The following is a 22,360-nucleotide window of genomic DNA, read 5'->3' as shown; positions in this document are numbered from 1 at the left end:
CTTGAAAAAAAGGTGAAATTCGTTGTTTTGGGGTGAAATGTCCTATAGATATCAATTAGGTCTAACTGATCTAATGTATCATTTAAAGTTTGCGTTTCTTTGTTAATTTTCTGTTTAGTTGATCTGTCCATAGGTGTGAGTGGGGTATTAAAGTCTCCCACTATTATTGTGTTATTGTTGATTTCCCCTTTCATACTTGTTAGCATTTGTCTTACATATTGTGGTGCTCCTATATTGGGTGCATATATATTTATAATTGTTATATCTTCTTCTTGGATTGTTCCTTTGATCATTATGTAGTGGCCTTCTTTGTCTCTTTTCACAGCCTTTGTTTTAAAGTCTATTTTATCGGACATGAGTATTGCCACTCCTGCTTTCTTTTGGTCTCTATTCGCGTGGTATATCTTTTTCCAGCCCTTCACTTTCAGTCTGTATGTGTCCCTTGTTTTGAGGTGGGTCTCTTGTAAGCAGCATATAGAAGGGTCTTGTTTTTGTATCCATTCTGCCAGTCTTTGTGCTAAGAGGAAAGTTCATAGCAATACAGGCATACCTCAAGAAACAAGAAAAAAGTCAAATAAATAACCTAACTCTACAACTAAAGCAACTAGAAAAGGAAGAGTTGGAGAACCCCAGAGTGAGTAGAAGGAAAGAAATCTTAAAAATTAGGGCAGAAATAAATGCAAAAGAAACAAAAGAGACCATAGCAAAAATCAACAAAGCCAAGAGCTGGTTCTTTGAAAGGATAAATAAAATTGACAAACCATTAGCCAGACTCATCAAGAAGCAAAGAGAGAAAAATCAAATCAATAAAATTAGAAATGAAAATGGAGAGATCACAACAGACAACACAGAAATACAAAGGATCATAAGAGACTACTATCAGCAGTTGTATGCCAATAAAATGGACAACGTGGAAGAAATGGACAAATTCTTAGAAAAGTACAATTTTCCAAAACTGAACCAGGAAGAAATCGAAAATCTTAACAGACCCATCACAAGCACGGAAATTGATACTGTAATCAGAAATCTTCCAGCAAACAAAAGCCCAGGTCCAGATGGCTTCACAGCTGAATTCTACCAAAAATTTCGAGAAGAGCTAACACCTATCCTACTCAAACTCTTCCAGAAAATTGCAGAGGAAGGTAAACTTCCAAACTCATTCTATGAGGCCACCATCACCCTAATACCAAAACCTGACAAAGATGTCACAAAAAAAGAAAACTACAGGCCAATATCTCTGATGAACATAGATGCAAAAATCCTCAACAAAATTCTAGCAATCAGAATCCAACAACACATTAAAAAGATCATACACCATGACCAAGTGGGCTTTATCCCAGGGATGCAAGGATTCTTCAATATCCGCAAATCAATCAATGTAATTCACCACATTAACAAATTGAAAAATAAAAACCATATGATTATCTCAATAGATGCAGAGAAGGCCTTTGACAAAATTCAACATCCATTTATGATAAAAACTCTCCAGAAAGCAGGAATAGAAGGAACATATCTCAACATAATAAAAGCTATCTATGACAAACCCACAGCAAACATTATCCTCAATGGTGAAAAATTGAAAGCATTTCCCCTAAAGTCAGGAACAAGACAAGGGTGTCCACTTTCACCGCTACTATTCAACATAGTTCTGGAAGTTTTGGCCACAGCAATCAGAGCAGAAAAAGAAATAAAAGGAATCCAAATTGGAAAAGAAGAAGTAAAACTCTCACTGTTTGCAGATGACATGATCCTCTACATGGAAAACCCTAAAGACTCCACCAGAAAATTACTAGAGCTCATCAATGACTATAGTAAAGTTGCAGGATATAAAATCAACACACAGAAATCCCTTGCATTCCTATACACGAATAATGAGAAAGTAGAAAAAGAAATTAAGGAAACAATTCCATTCACCATTGCAACGAAAAGAATAAAATACTTAGGAATATATCTACCTAAAGAAACTAAAGACCTATATATAGAAAACTATAAAACACTGATGAAAGAAATCAAAGAGGACACTAATAGATGGAGAAATATACCATGTTCATGGATTGGAAGAATCAATATAGTGAAAATGAGTATACTACCCAAAGCAATTTACAAATTCAATGCAATCCCTATCAAGCTACCAGCCACATTTTTCACAGAACTAGAACAAATAATTTCAAGATTTGTATGGAAATACAAAAAACCTCGAATAGCCAAAGCAATCTTGAGAAAGAAGAATGGAACTGGAGGAATCAACTTGCCTGACTTCAGGCTCTACTACAAAGCCACAGTCATCAAGACAGTATGGTACTGGCACAAAGACAGACATATAGATCAATGGAACAAAATAGAAAGCCCAGAGATAAATCCACACACATATGGACACCTTATCTTTGACAAAGGAGGCAAGAATATACAATGGAGTAAAGACAATCTCTTTAACAAGTGGTGCTGGGAAAACTGGTCAACCACTTGTAAAAGAATGAAACTAGATCACTTTCTAACACCGCACACAAAAATAAACTCAAAATGGATTAAAGATCTAAATGTAAGATCAGAAACTATAAAACTCCTAGAGGAGAACATAGGCAAAACACTCTCAGACATAAATCACAGCAGGATCCTCTATGATCCACCTCCCAGAATACTGGAAATAAAAGCAAAAATAAACAAATGGGATCTAATTAAAATTAAAAGCTTCTGCACAACAAAGGAAAATATAAGCAAGGTGAAAAGACAGCCTTCTGAATGGGAGAAAATAATAGCAAATGAAGCAACTGACAAACAACTAATCTCAAAAATATACAAGCAACTTATGCAGCTCAACTCCAGAAAAATAAACGACCCAATCAAAAAATGGGCCAAAGAACTAAATAGACATTTCTCCAAAGAAGACATACGGATGGCTAACAAACACATGAAAAGATGCTCAACATCACTCATTATTAGAGAAATGCAAATCAAAACCACAATGAGGTACCACTTCACACCAGTCAGAATGGCTGCAACCCAAAAATCTGCAAGCAATAAATGCTGGAGAGGGTGTGGAGAAAAGGGAACCCTCCTACACTGTTGGTGGGAATGCAAACTAGTACAGCCACTATGGAGAACAGTGTGGAGATTCCTTAAAAAATTGCAAATAGAACTACCTTATGACCCAGCAATCCCACTTCTGGGCATACACACCGAGGAAACCAGAATTGAAAGAGACACATGTACCCCAATGTTCATCGCAGCACTGTTTATAATAGCCAGGACATGGAAACAACCTAGATGTCCATCAGCAGATGAATGGATAAGAAAGCTGTGGTACATATACACAATGGAGTATTACTCAGCCGTTAAAAAGAATTCATTTGAATCAGTTCTGATGAGATGGATGAAACTGGAGCCGATTATACAGAGTGAAGTAAGCCAGAAAGAAAAACACCAATACAGTATACTAACACATATATATGGAATTTAGGAAGATGGCAATGATGACCCTGTATGCAAGACAGGGAAAGAGACACAGATGTGTATAACGGACTTTTGGACTCAGAGGGAGAGGGAGAGGGTGGGATGATTTGGGAGAATGACATTCTAACATGTATACTATCATGTAAGAATTGAATCGCCAGTCTATGTCTGACGCAGGATGCAGCATGCTTGGGGCTGGTGCATGGGGATGACCCATAAAGATTTTATGGGGCGGGAGGTGGGAGGGGGGTTCATGTTTGGGAATGCATGTAAGAATTAAAGATTTTAAAATTTAAAAAAAAAAAAAATAAAGGAAATCAACCATAAATATTAATTGGAAGGTGTGTTGTTGAAGCTGAAATTCCAATATTTTGACCACCTAATGTGAAGAGATTATTGGAAAAGACTAGTGCTGGAAAAGACTGAAGGCAATAGGAGAAGAGGAGGGCAGAGGATGAAATGGTTAGATGGCATCACCAACTCAATGAATATAAATTTAGACAAACTCCAGGAGATATGGAGGACAGAGGAGCCTGGTGTGCCACAATGTATGGGGTCACCAAGTGTTGGACATGACTTAGTGACTGAGCAACAACCACTTTGGGTGCATATATATTTATAATTGTTTTATCTTCTTTTTCAAATGATCCCTTTATTATTATGTCTTTGTCTCTTATAACAGTCTTCATTTTAAAGCCTAATTGTCTGAAATAAGTATTGCTATTTCAGCTTTCTTTGGACTTTCATTTGCACGGAATACCTTTTTTCATCCTTTCACTTTCAGTCTGTGTGCATGTGATTGTTTCTGAAATGAGTTCTTTGCAGGCAGCTTATATATGGGTATTGTTTTTCTGTCTATTCAGCCACTCTGTGCCTTTTGGTAGGAATATTTGGAGAACTTCATTTACCATTTCATTTAAGACCAGTTTAGTGATGCTGAATGGTTTTAACTTTAGCTTATATGTAAAACTCTTATTTCTCCTTCAAATATGTATCATAGCTTTGCTGCATAGAGTATTTTTGGTTGTAGTTCTTTTTCCTTTCATTACTTTGAATATATTGTTCTACTTCTTTCTGGCCTTTAGAGTTTCTGCTAAAAAGTCAGTTGATGGCCTTACAAGAGTTCTCTTGTATATAACTAGTTGACTTTTCTCTTGTTGATTTTAAGATTTTTACTTTATCTTTAATTTTTGTCTTTTTAATTATATTGTGTCTTGATGTGGACCTTTTTGGATTCATCTTCTTTGTGTCCCTCAGTGCTTTGTGTCCCTCAGTGCTTTCTGTACATGGATGTTTGTTTTCTCCCTCAGGTTGGATAATTTTAAAGATATTATTTCTTCAAATAAGTTCTCTGCCTCTTTCTTTCTTCACCTTCCAAAACCCATAAAATGGAAATATTAAAATGCTTGATGCTGTCTCAAAGGTCTCTTAAATTATCCTCATTAATTTTTCTTTTCTTCTTTTCTGTCTCACTTGATGATTTCCATGACTGTGTCTTCCAGTTCTCTGACCCATTCCTTCATATCATTTAATCTACTGTTGATTTCTTCTAGTATATTATTTCAGTGATTGCATTCTTTTGCTCTGTTTGGTTCTTATTTATATTTTTGCATATTTGTTGAAATCCTCACTGTGTTCATCTCAATATTTGTTCTCAAACATATCTTCAATATCTCAATATCCTTCTCAAATGTTTGGTAAGCATGTTTGTGATCATTATCTTGTACTCTTGTAGATTGCTTGGAACATATTCCTGTCTCTTCATTTTCCCCAGTTCTCTCTGTTGCTTTCTCTGTGTTAGGTAGGATGACTGTGATTGCTAATATTGGAGAAATAGCCTTATATAAGAGATATCATAGAGGACCTCCAGAAGCATGCTCCCCTTTGTCACCAGAGCTGTATGCTCTAGCAATGCTCCCTATATGGACTATGTGCACTCTTCTTTAGTAGCAGGGGTGACTAATGTGTGTGTGACTGGCCTCTGCCCACTTTACCATGAGGCTTTTGGTCTGCTAGAGGACAGGGTAGATTTCTTGCATGATTGGTTGTGTGTTTCAGGGTAGTGCTGGGCTGGTGCTGGCCTTTTGGGAAGCAGGATTGAGTCCTTATGGGCTGTCTCTTTAGCACTTGGAGGTGGGGTACTCAGGAATAGTGCTTGCCTCCTGGTGAGTGTAAGCCCCAGCACTAATATGCTAGAGAGAACATTCCAAAGTGGTTTCTACCAGTAGTGGTGCTATTGTGGTAGAATAAACTCCCAAAATGGCTGTTTCCAGTGTTTAATCTCCAAGTAGAGTCTTAGTTCCTCCTGTCTCTTTGGGATACTCCAAGATTGGCAAGTGTTAATTGTAGAAAATCTTTTCTGCTAATCTTGGATCATTCTCATAGGCAATTGTCCTGTAAATAGTTGTAAACTTGGTTTGTTCGTGAGAGGAGGTGAGTTCTGGGTCTTCATATTCCACCATCTTGGCTATCTCTAAAGCACTGCATTAAATGTTAACTTGTGTGCCCTTCTTCTCCCTCCCATTACTGTTCTGTCTCAGACTTCTCAGCAGCGTGCCTGGAATTAGCCGAGTTCTCAGGCTATGAGGCAGTTGCTACATTGGGATGAATGTGATATCAGGTGATTTGTTAGATGTGGCACAAATGGAAGCTGAAACAGAAACAAAAGGTCAGTAGAAATCAAACTGGACAGACCTTAGCCATCAAAGCTGGCTGACAGTGAAATTTTAAGTGAAGCTCTATGGATAGTTCTGAAAGAAGCTTAATGTTCCCATAGTTGATTTAAAATTAGTGCGTCTACCTTTTCTTTTGCCTGCCAGGCTTGGATTATCTTGCTCAAGCCAATTCTAAAATAGTACTAATTTTGTCTTAAGAATCTGTGCTTGTTACATATGTTTTAGTGTTCTGATACCAGAGTGACCAGGGTCATAGGATGTAGCTGTGTGGGATACACACTGCCAAACTGCAAGGGTTGATCACTGTAGTGACTACAGTGTGATGGTGGCCCTTGGGATTACATATTTTTGGCTTCTCAGAGTGTGACTTTTCTACTAAGGATATCCTGCTAGTCATTTCTATGGACTGTGGCTATGGCAGTGTTTTCCCTACAGTCTTGTTTCCCTGGCAGGGTTTGTAACCAGGTGTTGATAATTATGGGATTATGCTGGATATTTATTAAAATTTGTGTTTTGTAGAACACCACCTTAAAATGTCTGCATTCAATTTTACTGGCATGCCAGCCATTCTGGATTTCTTATGTGGAAGCATGCGGTAAGATGATAAAACTGAAATAAGTGTTACCCCATGGTTCTGCTTGCTTCTTCTTCTTCTTCTTTTTTTTTTTCTTTTCTAACTCCTTCCCCCTAGAGTAAATTTAAGAGGAAAATCTTTTTTAAAGTTCAATCTTTTTATAAAGAGAACTGGATTATCAGGAATTGATAGATATAAATCTTTTAGAGAATATATCAAACCCATCTAGCTTTTAATTTCAAAGTATACTTGCTTTTAACAAACTTTAAAATTGATATAATTATTATGATGTGAGCATCTACTAAATTCATAAATCACTATTAAGACAAAGTGTTATGAGTGGTTAACCTTTCAATTGGTTTGTTCCATAAATAAAAAAATTTGAATTAAAACAATACAAAGGCTGTATTCTCCATTCTTTACACTGTGGGATAGCTAAGTGTTTTTATATTAATAGTTATCTAAACACTGATGTATGTTAAACTTATTTCCTATAAAACTGGAAGGTTTTGGCACCAACTGTTGCTGTTATCCTGGTATTTCTAGCAGATGTTTTGAATAATTCCCTTTGACACTATAGGGATAGGTTTATTCAGAATTAATCACATTTCTACAGAAGCACTCACTTTATGTTATATAGACAGATGAACCCCCAAATGTCTTTGGGGACTATGATGAATTACTAATCTCATTTGGTCAGCCTCAGAGGAGCTTGTTTAACTTTCAGTGTGCTATATTTTTATGTAAAGACATAGAAATACAAAGAGAAAAAGCATTCTGTAATCATCTCACAGTCTCACTTTCCAGTCCTGCATTTCTCTTTCTATGCCAGCAGAGTTAACAGGTTGGTTAGTTAGCTCTAACCAACAGAGTCAAGTCCTCAAGCCTCAGAGTCTTTTGATGGGCTGGGGAATGTTCTCCCTGGATATGCTATACTGATCATTTACAGTCTCCTCTGATTGGGGTGGGATTAGAGTAAGCCTTGGTACTTTGCAATTTTTATTTCTCCCTGTGCTCTGCATCCTCCCCCTGCCCCCATGTGTTTGGGTAACTGGATGGTTGCCGTCTTTGAATACACATGGCCTGTGACTGACTGAAGTTCAGACAAGGATTTGTTCTTCCCAGTTTGGGAACATGTACTAGAATGCACACTATTCAGAGAGAAGGAAAGACATTCTCAGAAGGTAAACACTGAATTTTTATGATTCAGCCTGCACTCTGCAACTTCTGTTGGGTCTTATCCCCTCTTGTCTCTGTGAGTATGTCAGTATGGGGCAGAGACTAGCTCTGTGGAGTTTTGCATTCAAATAGGCTGTGACCACACTTCCCCAATTACAAACTCCATGACATTGGAAACTGTACTTAATTGAACCTAAATTTCCTAATATATACAACTGGAATTTATTGATGCATATTTTTATTTTTTTATTGATGCATATTTAATAGAGTAAAAGTGAGGCTTAATTATGATGATAGTGAGTGAGTGAAAGTCACACAGTCATGTCTGACTCTTTGCGATGCCATGGACTGTAGCCCACCAGCCTCCTTTGTCCATGAGATTCTCCAGGCAAGAATACTGAAGTGGGTTGCCATTTCTTTCTCCAGGGGATCTTCCCAACCCAGGGATCAAACCCAGGTCTCCCACATTGCAGGCTGATTCTTTACTAGTTGAGCCACAAGGGAAGCCCAAGAATACTGGAGTGGGTAGCCTATCCCTTGTCCAGTGGATCTTCTGACCCAGGAATTGAATTGGGGTCTCCTGCAGCAGACGGATTCTTTACCAACTGAGCTATAAGGGAAGCCCAGTTATGATGATAAACCCTTATTAAATGATGGTTCTCATTGTTGTCTTCCAGAGGCTGAACAAATGGGGATTTGTATTAAAATCTGCCATTGAGCATAGAAATTCCATACCTGGCAATTATGCTTCCATTATATTTCCTTCTCGAGTTTTCAGTTAATCTTGTTGGCTTCCTTTCATTTCCTTCTCTCATTTTCTTTCTTTTGACACTTTCCCATTGGCTCTATCCTGAAATCTATTTGTGTCTTGGCTGCTCCCCACACCCTGATGACAGGGTCTGCACTAAGGTGAGGTGAGTGAGGCACCTGCCTTGGGTGCTAAATTTAAGGAGTCAACAAAAAACAGCACTCAAGAGAAATAATTTTAATTAATATATTTAAAAGATTAAAATTATGTAAAAAAGATCCAAATTGAACAAAATATTAACAATTTAAATAAAGAAAGCAACCAATCCTCCACTTACACTACTCAGCCTCACTTCAATCCTGGCCAGAGCAGATAACATTTTACCCCATCTTTTGTAATTCAACCTGTGAAAAGAATTTCATTTATGGGTGACTCATGTCATTGTACGGCAGAAATCAACACGACATTGTAAAGCAATTATTCTCCAATTTAAAAAAAGAAAAGGAATTTCATTAGACCAAATTGGCTTGTACTTACAGTCAAAATGCAAATTATAAACACTGCCGTTCTTTGTTCATTGGCCCTCCAACTGCTAGACTGTGACTTCCTCCAGTTTCTTCTCAATGATAAGAAGTGTGAACATTCCTGAGACACACTGTTATTAGCTCTCAGGTTACCATCATTGGTAACTCCCTGAAATTCTATTGGAAAATTCACTTGTCCTTTAAATACTACATTTCTTCACTACTGCATTTGTACCCTACTAGAGGCAGAGATGATAGAGGAGATATGAGGACTGAAGAGAAGCTACAAAAAGCTGATACAACTTTAGAAGTGTATCTACACTGGGATATGAGAACACATTCTCTGTTCTTTGTTTCTTTGTTCTCACATACTTCATTTAACGTGATTTTGCTTTGCAATCATCATACTGGAAGAGTAACTTATCTAATTCTTTTTCTAACTTGAGTTTCTCCTGACTTCTTCCTTTTTCCAGCAATAGGTCTGTAGTGATATACCCTCCTTCACTCTAGGATGTAGACATAAAACTGTTTTTAAATTTTATTTTTTAAAAGTTGTTAAATTTTATTTTTTTAAAAGATTTTTAAAATCTTGTATCTTGTGACCTTACTGAATTTACTTTATCACTTCTAAGAGGTTTCTGTAGATTTCTTGAGATTTTCTACATAAATAATCATTTTTATTTACTTATTTGGCTGCACCAGGTTTTAATTGAAGCATGCAGAATCTAGTTTCCTTACCAGGGATCAAACCCAGGTCTCCTGCATTGGGAGCATGCAGTCTTAGCCACTGGACCACCAGGGACATACCAACAAATAAATAATCTTGTCGTCTGCAAATAGGGACAGTTTTATTTCTTCCTTTCCAAGCTGTGTACCTTTTCTTTCTTTTACCTATTTTACTGTTCTGTGGTTAGAAAGTCTAACATTATATTTAATAAGAATGGCGAAGAAGGCATTCTTTCTTGATTTTTTTCTAGATCTTAGAAGGGAAGCATGCCTTCTTTATCTCTAAATATGGGAATTGTGAAGCAGAAATGACACTCAAGGGACTCATCACAGTGTTGTTCCTTGGGTCACAAGTACCCTGGCTGGGCTTCTTTTCTCAAACTTTCAGGATCTTATTACATTTGTCATATATATAATGTCCAAGATTTAAAGTTTTTCTTATTGGGGGAATAGGTAAAACAATGTCAGTTCCATCTTTCTGGAAACAGAAGACTCCCTTTGATTTCTGATGGCTTCTTTATTATGTATTGATCTAATATATGATATCTTATATGGTCTTTTTATATGATTACATCTAATAGTTCTGAGCTATGATATTTCATACTAATATAATGAAACTACAACTTTTAAATTTTGTGAGAGTTGTTGTTGTTCAGTCACCCTTTCATGTCCCATTCTTTGTGACTGCATGGACTGCAACATGCCAGGCCTCCCTGTCCCTCACCATCTCTGGAAGTTTGCCAAAGTTCATGTCCATTGCATCAGTGATGCCATCCAGCCATCTCACCCTTTTATGCCCTATTCTCCTTCTGCCCTCAATCTTTCCCAGCATCAGGGACTTTTCCAATGAGTCAGCTGTTCGCATCAGGTGACCAAAATAATGGAGCTTCAGCTTCTGTCCTTTCAATGAGTATTTGGAAAGGTTGATTTCCCTTAAGATTGACTGGTTTGATCTCCTTGCTATTCAAGGGATTACATCATCTTTAAATTGATCTAGCTTTAAAATGTAGCTTCCCCAATACTTCAGTTGGTAAAGAATCTGCCTGCAAAGCAGAAGATCCCAGTTCAGTTCCTGAGTTGGGAAGATTCCCTGGAAAAGGGAAAGGCTACCCACTCCAGTACTCTGTCTTGGAGAATTCCATGGACTGTACAGCCCATGGGGTCACAAAGAGTCTGAGCAACGTGACTGAGTAACTTTCACTTCACTTCAGCTTTAAAATGTATTTTACTATCTGGGTTAATTAATCCCTTTCAACTTCCTGATGAAATTCAGTGTCAAAATGCCAACAAAACTTTGGACATCATCAGTAATAGTATTAGGAAAAAAATCTTTATTATTATCTCTTTTTAAAACTAGACTTAGGCTGTGACCATGCCTCTCCACTTACTTAAAAGTGTATTGACACAGCAAGCAGCTATAGCAGCAGCTGCTGCACTGTCCCTGAGTGGTATGTTGGAACTTTTCTAAGCCTCAAAGTAGATAATCCAAGTGGTTGTAGCTTAGAAAATGTAGATACAATTTACTCAATAAGTTCCCAAAGACTTGAAAACATGATAGACTTTGTTACTTCAGTGATTTTGGGAAAATTAATCAGGACTTTTCAGTTGGTTTAAAATAATGGAATTCTGTCTGATGCCTCAATACACAGTTCATCTTCAAATTGGAGGAATTGAGATTAGAACACATAACACACATCCTCTCAGGACAATGATACTTAACTATGTCTTTCCAGGACTAGCCTATTTTTTTTTTTTTCAATATTGGCCAATATTTCTATACCAGTGTAAATGCAGTGATTTAGATTTATTGATGTCAGAAATAATATTGATATTAGAAATAATGTCAGCTACTTTTTTTCTCTCCAGCTCCTTTCTCCCAATCAATTACTTTCCTTTTACTTATATATGTTCCTGGAATCAAACTGACAAATACCTTTCAAATTCCAATTTTGCTTTAGCATTCAATTTGCCTCAGGTCCCTTTAATAGATTCCTGGTTATTCACTTGGTGAGTCATTCAGCAATTTCTCCATGTAATGGATCTGGCAATATGGTGGAGTTCAAAGGCATACTAATTGCAAATGAGAAGCTAACTATATCAGATAATATGTATATGTTTCACTTCCTTACTTTAAAAAGATAGGAGTTGAATTTTGCTTTGAAATAAAATGATAATATAATACATTATGCCTTCTTTTTATACTTCTAATTAGTATTTCAGGATTTTATAACTGAATTAGAAATGTATATTAATATATAGTATTGCAATAACAATTTTAAAATAAAAGATATTCAAGAGCCAAAATATTAAGCATGAATATCTGTATGTTTACATGGATAAGTCACTTTTTAATAATTAGCATTTAGAAGTTGGAAATTCACTTAATAATATTTTTGCTAAATGGGAAACTGACTTAGCAATATTTTTGGTAAATATTTTCCATGAAGATTTAGTTACAGTGATTCAAATTTGGAGATTAAGTTTTTATTTTGACTACTTTTTGATCATCTTCCATTGTGTTTGGAGAATTTGGGTCAAGCAGTTAGAATTTACATTAAATTGATTATAGTTTTCAATTTTTCTTCAATGAATTATAGGATATTGTTTAATTAAAAAGCACAGTTAATAGTTTGGCATTTCTGAACTTGGGAAATAACTGCTTATATGAGAAAGACATCACAGAGTTTTTATTAATACAGTGATTTACAATACTCTTATTTATTGATATTTCTTCATTTATATAGCTTTCAAGTTTATGTTTCTGTCCTTCATCTGTTTACCAAGAAAGAAACTTTCCTAAGCATGTAATATACCTGTAAATTAAATAGCTTACCTTCATTATCATTGAAATTATGATAGCAATTTCTAGTGGCTATTAACTGATTGTGTTTCTTTATTTCTTACTATATTTACCAATGCAAATAATTAACCTTTTAGCCTCAATTATGGGTTTTTCTTTAATTTAAAATTGATTGGACAAAGTGAATTCTCTTTTGCTTTACTTGTCATGAGCCAATATATTTTTACTTATCTATAGAGATGAGCAGTAACATAAGGCTAATTCTGGCAATCACTGTATTTATATTAATGACCCCTGTTTGCAAAGTTGGAGGTTGAGGAGGGAGGAGACAATGGTAAATTTTTCAAGCACATAGAGGGAAGAGGACACAAGATAAGCAAGTAGTGCCTCAGAGATGAGAATATTGAAAAATGTGGATTTTCATATAAAATGGGATGGTTTAATGAATGCGGGGGTCTCCCAGGTGCTGCTAGTGGTAAAGAACTCACTTGTCAATGCAGGAGATATAAGAGATGTGGGTTTGATCCCTGGGTTGGGAAGATCTCCTGGAGGAGGGCATGAAAACCCATTGCAGTATTCTTGCCCGGAGAATCCCATGGACAGAGGATCCTGGTGGTCTACAGTCCATGAGGTCACAAAGAGTCAGATACAACTGAAGTGACTTAGCATGCATGCAATGAATACAGAGACAAAAAATGTACCCATTTTAAGGGGATTAAGTTCATTGTGTTGTCCATCCTAAGAAACAATATTTTATCTAGACAAAATGTTGTTTCTTGTTCAGTTGCTCAGGCATGTCCAACTCTTTGTGACCTTATGGACTGCAGCATGCCAGGTTTCCCTGTCCTTCACTATCTCCTGGAGTTTTGCTCAGACTCATGTCCCCTTGTGGCTCAGATGGTAAAGCGTCTGTCTACAATGCAGGAGACCCGAGTTCGATCCCTGGGTTGGGAAGTTCCCCTGGAGAAGGAAATGGCAACCCACTCCAGTATTCTTGCCTGGAAAATCCCATGGATGGAGGAGACCAGTAGACTACAGTCCATGGAGTCGCAAAGAGTCGGACATGACTGAGCGACTTCACTTCACTTCACTTCACTTCATGTCCATTGAGTCAACGATACCATCCAAACAGCTCATCCTCTGTTGCCCCTTTATCCTCCTACCCTCAGTCTTTCCCAGCATCATGGTATTTTCCAAAGCTTAGATGAACAGTTAATAGATACCATCAAAAGAGAACTTGTACTTACACTATGACCCCTCAAGCTCATGACTACAGAGTGAATGGAACTAAGAAAGATGCCTTGTTCATGATTTTAAATCAAGCCTTTGAAAGTGATTAAAGTGATTATTTCAGAACATTGGATAAAAACTTGTGAATCAAGAAAATAGTAACTAAGGAGCCTATGTTTTTAGCCTTGTTTATATCCTCCTCAAACCAGAGAGGGCAAAATTGGAGATTAGGAATGGGATTAAAATTATGTACATTGCCCTGCAGAATAAAATAAAATAGAAGTTCTCTATTAATAAGGCTGGCAGCCATAAAGATCAAGTCAGGTAATTGGAGACATTCCTGTCTTGCTCATGGGTCTAGACAGTGCTGTCTCTGAGGAACAGTCATCCTTACCTGGGGGATGGGTATGTGTGCTATGTTGAGTATGGTGATAAATGCAACAGTTACCTGGTTGACAACTACAGGAACAAGGCCTATCCAAGTCCATACTGGTAAAGAGATGTCAAGTGAGCACAGGCTCAAACCAACATTCACATCTCTATTGTTCTGTAGAACATGACCACCAAAGCCACCTCAGCCTTTCTCTTGCTGACCTTAGAACATTTCCCTCAGGCCTGGGAGATGAGCTGTTATGGTGAACCAACCATTGTGTTTTGTGGGGAGGTGTCCTCAAAGGAGACAAAGATTAAAAGGAAGGAACAATGTTATGTAGAGTATTAGTAAGGTAGTCTTGAGGATTGGAAAGCACATTTAGGAACTGGGAATATTTACAGAAGGTAAAGCTTTTTACTGGTTAGATGCTGTTCTCATTGACTGTGTGTGTGTACTCATCACTTAGTCATATCTGACTCTCTGCAATGCCATGGACTATAGCCTGCCAGTCTCCTCTGTCCATGGGATTTTCCTGATAAGAGTACTCCATTTCCTCCTCCAGGGGATCTTCCTGACTCAGGGATTGAACCTGAGTTCAATCTCAGGTTCTCTTGCATTAGCAGACAGATTCTTTACCACTGAACCACCTGGGAAAGCCTGTCATTGACTACAGGAAAAGTAATGTTACAAGATAATTTAATTTTTGCTTTTTCAATATTTCCTATACCTACTCCCAAGGCTTCACTAAAACCTTGTGTACACTTAAAAACTTGTGTGTATGTTGTAAAGAATAAAGTGAAAGAGTAATAAAGGAAAATATGACCTGCCTTATTCATTCTTATACACATTTATTACACTGATGGAACCCACTCAAAAAGAATGATGATCTTGTAAAAAAAAAATACATAAAAGTTCAGAAAAAAACTAAGCAGAGGCCCATAGCAGTTCTGGGAATGATGGAGAAAAACACATATATGGGTGGAGTGACTTTGGGGTCATCCTCTAGGAGATAGAGTGTGATGAAGAATAGATGGAGGGGGCTGTTTATCCTGGTTTTTTTCAATGGTGCTTAATTTGTTTGATAGAAATGGTTCTAGTTATGCTAAGCAAATGTAATTCTATTTTATCCTGAAGCAATCACTTCTAATAATAAGTTCTTTTATAAAATAACTCTTTCTACTTTAGATATAATTTGAAATGAGTCCTTAATGATTAAAGTCTTCATAATTTAATCTTAATAAAAAGTTGTAATTGCAATTCTTATTTGTAGCATATTTTCTAAAAATTGGAAGAGTTAAACCTTCACAGGCTACTTTCAGTTATTGATGATTCAGGTTACTTAGCTTTGCCCTTGCTATCATCATAAGGTATTTCCCTGATCCCTGGATTTATATCAGTGTTTATTGATTATGTTGTTAAAAACACATTTGGAAAGTTTATTTTCTAGGTCATTTCCATTATATCCCTACTTAAAGTCTCACATTAACTTTTCCCTAGAGAATTTCAGTATATATACCTTTCAGGGCTTTGAATCAGTGAAAATTTTGTATGTTAATGCAAATTTTGTAGCTCAGTTCCTCTCTGGGGAGAGGGTCTATCTATAGTTTTATCAGATCATTGAAGTTGTTCATGACCCAAAGAGAATAAGAAGCCTGCAACAGTCCATCACCCAGAGTTTTTGCAGTATTCAGTGACCTGCGTAAATAAGGATAGGTCAAACTTGCTCAACACAAAAGTTCATAAATTAAGGATGTGCATTGTGTTGAAGAGGGCGGAGGCTGGTACAGACAAAGCAAAAAGGAATCGGGGCAGTTGGGGGAAAATGATTCAGTCTGATGTTAATTTTTATGTGTATGTACTTTTCTCTTTTATGTACAGTTACTCAATGCTTATTGATAGTGATACTTGATTCATTTTGTGCTTGTCATTTGAGATGTAACTACAAATATTTATTTCTAAGTCAAGAAAGGTCAATTTTTTTTTGCTGTTCATGAAATTACAGTGATTTCTATTTGATTCATTTTTCTTTGCCTTTTTTTTTCTTTTTTTATTTTATTTTTAATTTTAAAATCTTTAATTCTTACATGCGTTCCCAAACATGACCCCCCCTCCCACCTCCCTCCCCACAACATCTCTCTGGGTCATCCCCATGCACCAGCCCCAAGCATGCCTTTTAAAATTCATGTTGTTTTGAATCAGTTCTGATGAGATGGATGAAACTGGAGCCGATTATACAGAGTGAAGTAAGCCAGAAAGAAAAACACCAATACAGTATACTAACACATATATATGGAATTTAGGAAGATGGCAATGACGACCCTGTATGCAAGACAGGGAAAGAGACACAGATGTGTATAACGGACTTTTGGACTCAGAGGGAGAGGGAGAGGGTGGGATGATTTGGGAGAATGGTATTCTAACATGTATACTATCATGTGAATTGAATCGCCAGTCTATGTCTGACGCAGGATGCAGCATGCTTGGGGCTGGTGCATGGGGATGACCCAGAAAGATGTTGGGGGGAGGGAGGTGGGAGGGGGGTTCATGTTTGGGAATGCATGTAAGAATTAAAGATTTTAAAATTTTAAAAATAAAAAACTAAAAAAAAAAACAAAACAATACAGTATTGTAAAGTAAAAAAATAAATAAATAAATTTTAAAAAATGAATAAATTGAAAAAAATTAAAAAAAAAATAAAATTCATGTTGTGTCTTTGGTTATTTACACTATTGGTGTGACACACTAGTATGTATAAGTAAATTTAAATATACTTTTTCTCAAAATTATGAACTTTCTTTTCTTTTTTCTTTTTAAAACAGCTTTATTGAGCTGTAGCTGATTTACACTGTTGAGTTAATTTCTGCTATACAGTAAATGATTCTGTTATACATACATATATATATATATAAATTTTCAATTATGGTTTATCACAGGGTATTGAATATAGTCCCCTGTGGTATATAGTATGATCTTGTTGTTGATTCACCCTACATATACTGGCATGCATATACATATGCTACTGCTGCTGCTGTGTCCGACTCTGTGTGACCCCATAGATGGCAGCCCACCAGGCTCCCCCGTCCCTGGGATTGTCCAGGCAAGAACACTGGAGTGGGTTGCCATTTCCTTCTCCAATGCATGAAAGTGAAAGGTGAAAGTCAAGTCGCTCAGTCATGTCCGACCCTCAGCGACTCCATGGACTGCAGCCCACCAGGCTCCTCCATCCATGGGATTTTCCAGGCAAGAGTACTGGAGTGGGTTACCATTGCCTTCTCCGATACATGTGCTAGCATCCTCTAATCCAAAGCTCCTTATCTTTCCCTCCGCCTCTCCCCCTCTTTTGGGCAACATGTCTGTTCTCTATGTCTGTGAGTTTGTTTCTGTTTTGTAGATGTATTTGTTTATGTCATATTTTAGATTCCACATATAAGTGCTATCAAATGGTATTTGTCTATCTTTGTCTGATTTACTTCACTTAGTATGATAATCTCTAGGTCCGTTCATGTTGCTGCAAATGACATTGTTGTTGTTCAGTCACTAAGTCATGTCTGACTCTTTGTGACCCCATGGACTATACAGTCCATGGAATTCTCCAGGCCAGAATACTGGAGTGGGTAGCCTTTCCCTTCTCCAGGGGATCTTCCCAACCCAGGGATTGAACCCAGGTCTCCTGCACTGCAGGTGGATTCTTTACCAGCTGTGCCACAAGGGAAGACATGGTAATGGTGCTTAATGATAAAAATGCATATTTTTCCAGGAAAGTGTTATGAAAACCTTTTTATTGTATTATAGAACTTTAAAGCTGGGAAGAGATCTAAAATGTTTTTTTTTTCCCATTTCATAATAAATATAAGCAGAAACTGAGATTGAATCAACTCTTTGACCAATTGTAGAATCATGGCATTTGAGGGATTCAAAGTTATGAAAGATTATTTAATGAAACCACCATGCTGCTGCCGCTGCTGCTAAGTCACTTCAGTCGTGTCCGACTCTGTGCAACACCAGAGACAGCAGCCCACCAGGCTCCCCCATCCCTGGGATTCTCCAGGCAAGAACACTGGAGTGGGTTGCCATTTCCTTCTCCAATGCATGAAAGTGAAAAGTGAAAGGGAAGTCGCTCAGTCACCATATGGGATCTGAATCAGTTTTTCACTGAGTATAAGAATTTGAGGCTGAAAATGACACTGAATGACTATTTTTGTTGTTGTTGTTGTTTTATCTGAGGTGTGAAGCCTTTGCATAGCACCATTCTTAAGAGATTATCAAATTGCTATTTAATAATTTCTGTTATTTATGGTAGTTATATTTTTAAGTTTCTTTGAACACTAAATTCATTTCAGTTCAGTCGCTCAGTCGTGTCCGACTCTTTGCGACCCCATGAATTGCAGCACACCAGGCCTCCCTGTCCATCACCAACTCCCGGAGTCCACTCAGACTCACGTCCATCGAGTCAGTGATGCCATCCAGCCATCTCATCCTCTGTCGTCCCCTTCTCCTCCTGTCCCCAAACCCTCCCAGCATCAGAGTCTTTTCCAATGAGTCAACACTTCGCATGAGGTGGCCAAAGTATTGGAGTTTCAGCTTTAGCATCATTCCTTCCAAAGAAATCCCAGGGCTGATCTCCTTCAGAATAGACTGGTTGGATCTCCTTGCAGTCCAAGGGACTCTCAAGAGTCTTCTCCAACACCACAGTTCAAAAGGATAAATTTTTCGGTGCTCAGCCTTCTCCACAGTGCAGCTCTCACATCCATACATGACTCCTGAAAAATCACAGCCTTCAGACCAGGAGCTGACTGTGGCTCAGATCATGAACACTAAATTATGGAATACTAATCATTGCCCCTAGGGTAACTGTGGGGTTAGGTTCCTGACAGCCTTGGTCACACTTTGGAAACCAATTAATACATAATTTTCTTTTATGTCTGTTTTTGTTTAAAGCACCTTATTTAATATGTAATGTTGATTCATTAACTTTGAACTCATGGCCAAAAGCACTATAACCTATACCTCAAAGAAGTTTATTTAACACACGTGTTTTCTTTGTAAGGCACATCACAGCCTTTTTGAGTCTGGGAACACTGGAGAGCCCTTCTGAAGTATGCTTGGGGAAAATTTTAAGCAGTGAAATTACCCTCCAAAAAGGAAATTTGAAAAAAAAAATGTGGCATTAAATAGAACAGAAAAGAATACTTGTTTCTAGTATGAGAGCTGAAGGAGAAGGCTGCATGGTGCCTTGTTCTGCCTCACTGAGAACATGTGTGCAGGTGGCTCATATACATCTCTGTGCGTGCCCATGCCTGGGAGTGACCATGACTGTGAAAGCACTATGACCATTGATTTGGAAGGTACAAGTAAATTTAGTGAGTAGGTGAATTCACAAATATGGAATTTGTGAACAATGATTTCTATTTTCAGCTTGAGGAAGTAACCTGAATTGAGGCTGACAACTCAAGACCACTTTGGATTTTTCTACCTTCTTATGAAGTCTATTCCTGGTTTCCAATTCTGTCTCCTGGGGACAGAAGTAGGTATAATATTTTCATATCCTACAAAATTTTCAAATATCTGCAGAGAGCCAATCCCATTTTTTTCTACTTTTTTCCCTTCTATTTTGGCCACACTGTGCAGCTTGTAGGATCTTAGTTCCCTGACCAGAGATTGAACCTGCACCTCCTGAAGTAGAAGCATGGAGCCTTAACTACTGGACTGACAGGGAAGTCCTCAATTTTCCAAGATAGTTCCATGATGGACTCAACTTTGTCTCAGCTGCAAAAAGGTTCAGAAATTCCTCAGGACTTTGGTGAAACCCTAGGAAACAAGTGACCATAGATTGATCCATTGCCCTGAATGCTATGCTCTCTCCTTGCCTCAACCCATGCAAATTCATTCACTACAATAAACCTCCAAGTAGAAATCATCCAGTAAACAGGAAAAAAAAAAACACTAAAATTATAGATAATTGATCTCTTCTGTCTCATTTTATCGTAGACCTCACCTGTTTACACTGGACAGGAAAACAACAGAATCAGGCCTAGAATCTCTCTTAAATCCTAAACATGTTCTTGCTGCATCATGTTCTTAGCAAAATAGTTCTGTAAATAAATTTTGGCTCCTAATTTAACTTTAAGGATAACCCCAAAAGATTAGTCTACAACAAACATGTTACTTATGAAAAGGGAATTTTATGGTCATGGTACTTGATGACAAAATGTATATTTTTCTTTTAATTTAAAATTTAGTTTTATGTCAAACAAAAAGAAACTCTCATTTCATTGATGTCCTTTGGTATTTGTGTGTGTGTTAGTTACTCAGTTGTGTCCAACTATATGTGACCCCATAGACTGTAGCCCACCAGGCTTCTCTGTCCATGGAATTCTCCAGGCAAGAATACTGGTGTGGGTTGCTATTCCCTCCTCTGGGATATCTTGAGAAAGGGCTAGAACCAAAGATGAGAGGATCAACAGTGGACACTACCTGTGTCTTTGGGGAAGTCTGTCCTCCAGATATGTTTATTGAGTCCATACACTATTGTCATGGGCAAGGTTTACACTATTACCACTTCTTTGAATTGCTGGGTATCATTTAAAAATCAAGGAATTTGGCATAAAATTCTGGATTTCTGGCTTGTCTTGGAAAATCACATGACTGCCCTGGGATGACTTCAATAAGGGAATACTTGACAGATTTTTGTGGTAGCTGACCCTTTAGATGGGATGTGTGCTTTTTGGATTTGCCTTAGTCTCCAACACTCTATGTTGTCTCCTCAACTCTGAGTTTTTTTTCTGTCTCATTCCTACAGTTATTCAAGTTTGTGACTCCTGTATTATCAACTAAGAGAGTTGGAATCTTTCATGTTCAGTTCAGTTCAGTTGCTCAGTCGTGTCTGACTCTTTGTGACCCCATGAATTGCAGCACGCCAGGCCTCCCTGTCCATCACCAACTCTTGGAGTTCACTCAAACTCACGTCCATCCAGTCGGTGATGCCATCCAGTCATCTCATCCTCTGTGATCCCCTTTTCCTCCTGCCCCCATCCCTCCTAGCATCAGAGTCTTTTCCAATGAGTCAACTCGTCGCATGAGGTGGCCAAAGTACTGGAGTTTCAGCTTTAGCATCATTCCTTTCAAAGAACACCCAGGACTGATCTCCTTTAGAATGGACTGGTAGGATCTCTTTCATGTTACAATGTTTTAAAGTATTTTTTAAATCTATGCAACATATCATAGTATTAAAAATGTGTGATGAAGAAAAAAAATGTGTGATAGATACTGAGTGTACTATTTGGGAATCTTATTGCATATTATAGGTGTAGCATATATTCTTAGTAATAAGCTGGAAAGAAAGCTCTAATTAAGTTTATACATCATTAAAAAGCCATACTCTTTGTGCTTCCTATTCTTGGCAACTTTGGTATTCCTCATTGTCGGTTTCTTCCCTGTAGGTGAGCATTTGGACATAAGTCTAAACACCTACCACCTCCTCAGGTGTGTTATTTGAGCAATATTGAAATAATTTTGCATATTCAAAGACATGCCTTCTGGCCACTGCTCACAATTCTCAAGGCATATTATGTTTTTTGGGGGTATAAAACCCAAAGTCTTAATGTGATTGTTGTTTTTATATCATATTCACTATCTCCAGAGCATAACCTTTGTCCAACCACAACAAAAAGCCTTCAGACAGTTGACAGTGACTCAGTGAAATGACAATAAGAGGAGAAATATTTGTACCTAAAATAACAATAGCAGTAACAGCAACAAAAATAGCTACAGCTATAACAGCTGAAACACAATCTCAAACTCTTATCATCATCCTTGTTCCCCCTCAATATTAACAAGACAAGAGGGTGGGATTGCCTTCCTGGCCTCCATAAATGTATTAAGTAGGAGTTTTAGGAAATGTTTACTGTGTACAATAGACTTGGTGTTCATGTTGTCACAATCTTTCTTTTACTCAAATGTCATAGTGTGGGAAGTGAACACTCTTTTGATGATATAACTTGTATTCCTGTCTTCTCTGGGCCAAATATTCCCTACCTTGTTTTTGTTGTCATTGCCTAGTCACTAAGTTGTGTCTGACTCTT

The sequence above is a fragment of the Ovis canadensis genome, chromosome 10, assembly GCF_042477335.2.
Source record: "Ovis canadensis isolate MfBH-ARS-UI-01 breed Bighorn chromosome 10, ARS-UI_OviCan_v2, whole genome shotgun sequence".
NCBI classification, from domain to species: Eukaryota; Metazoa; Chordata; class Mammalia; order Artiodactyla; family Bovidae; genus Ovis; species Ovis canadensis.
The sequence above is the reverse complement of the archived record's forward strand: the minus strand, read 5'-3'. Positions refer to the sequence as shown.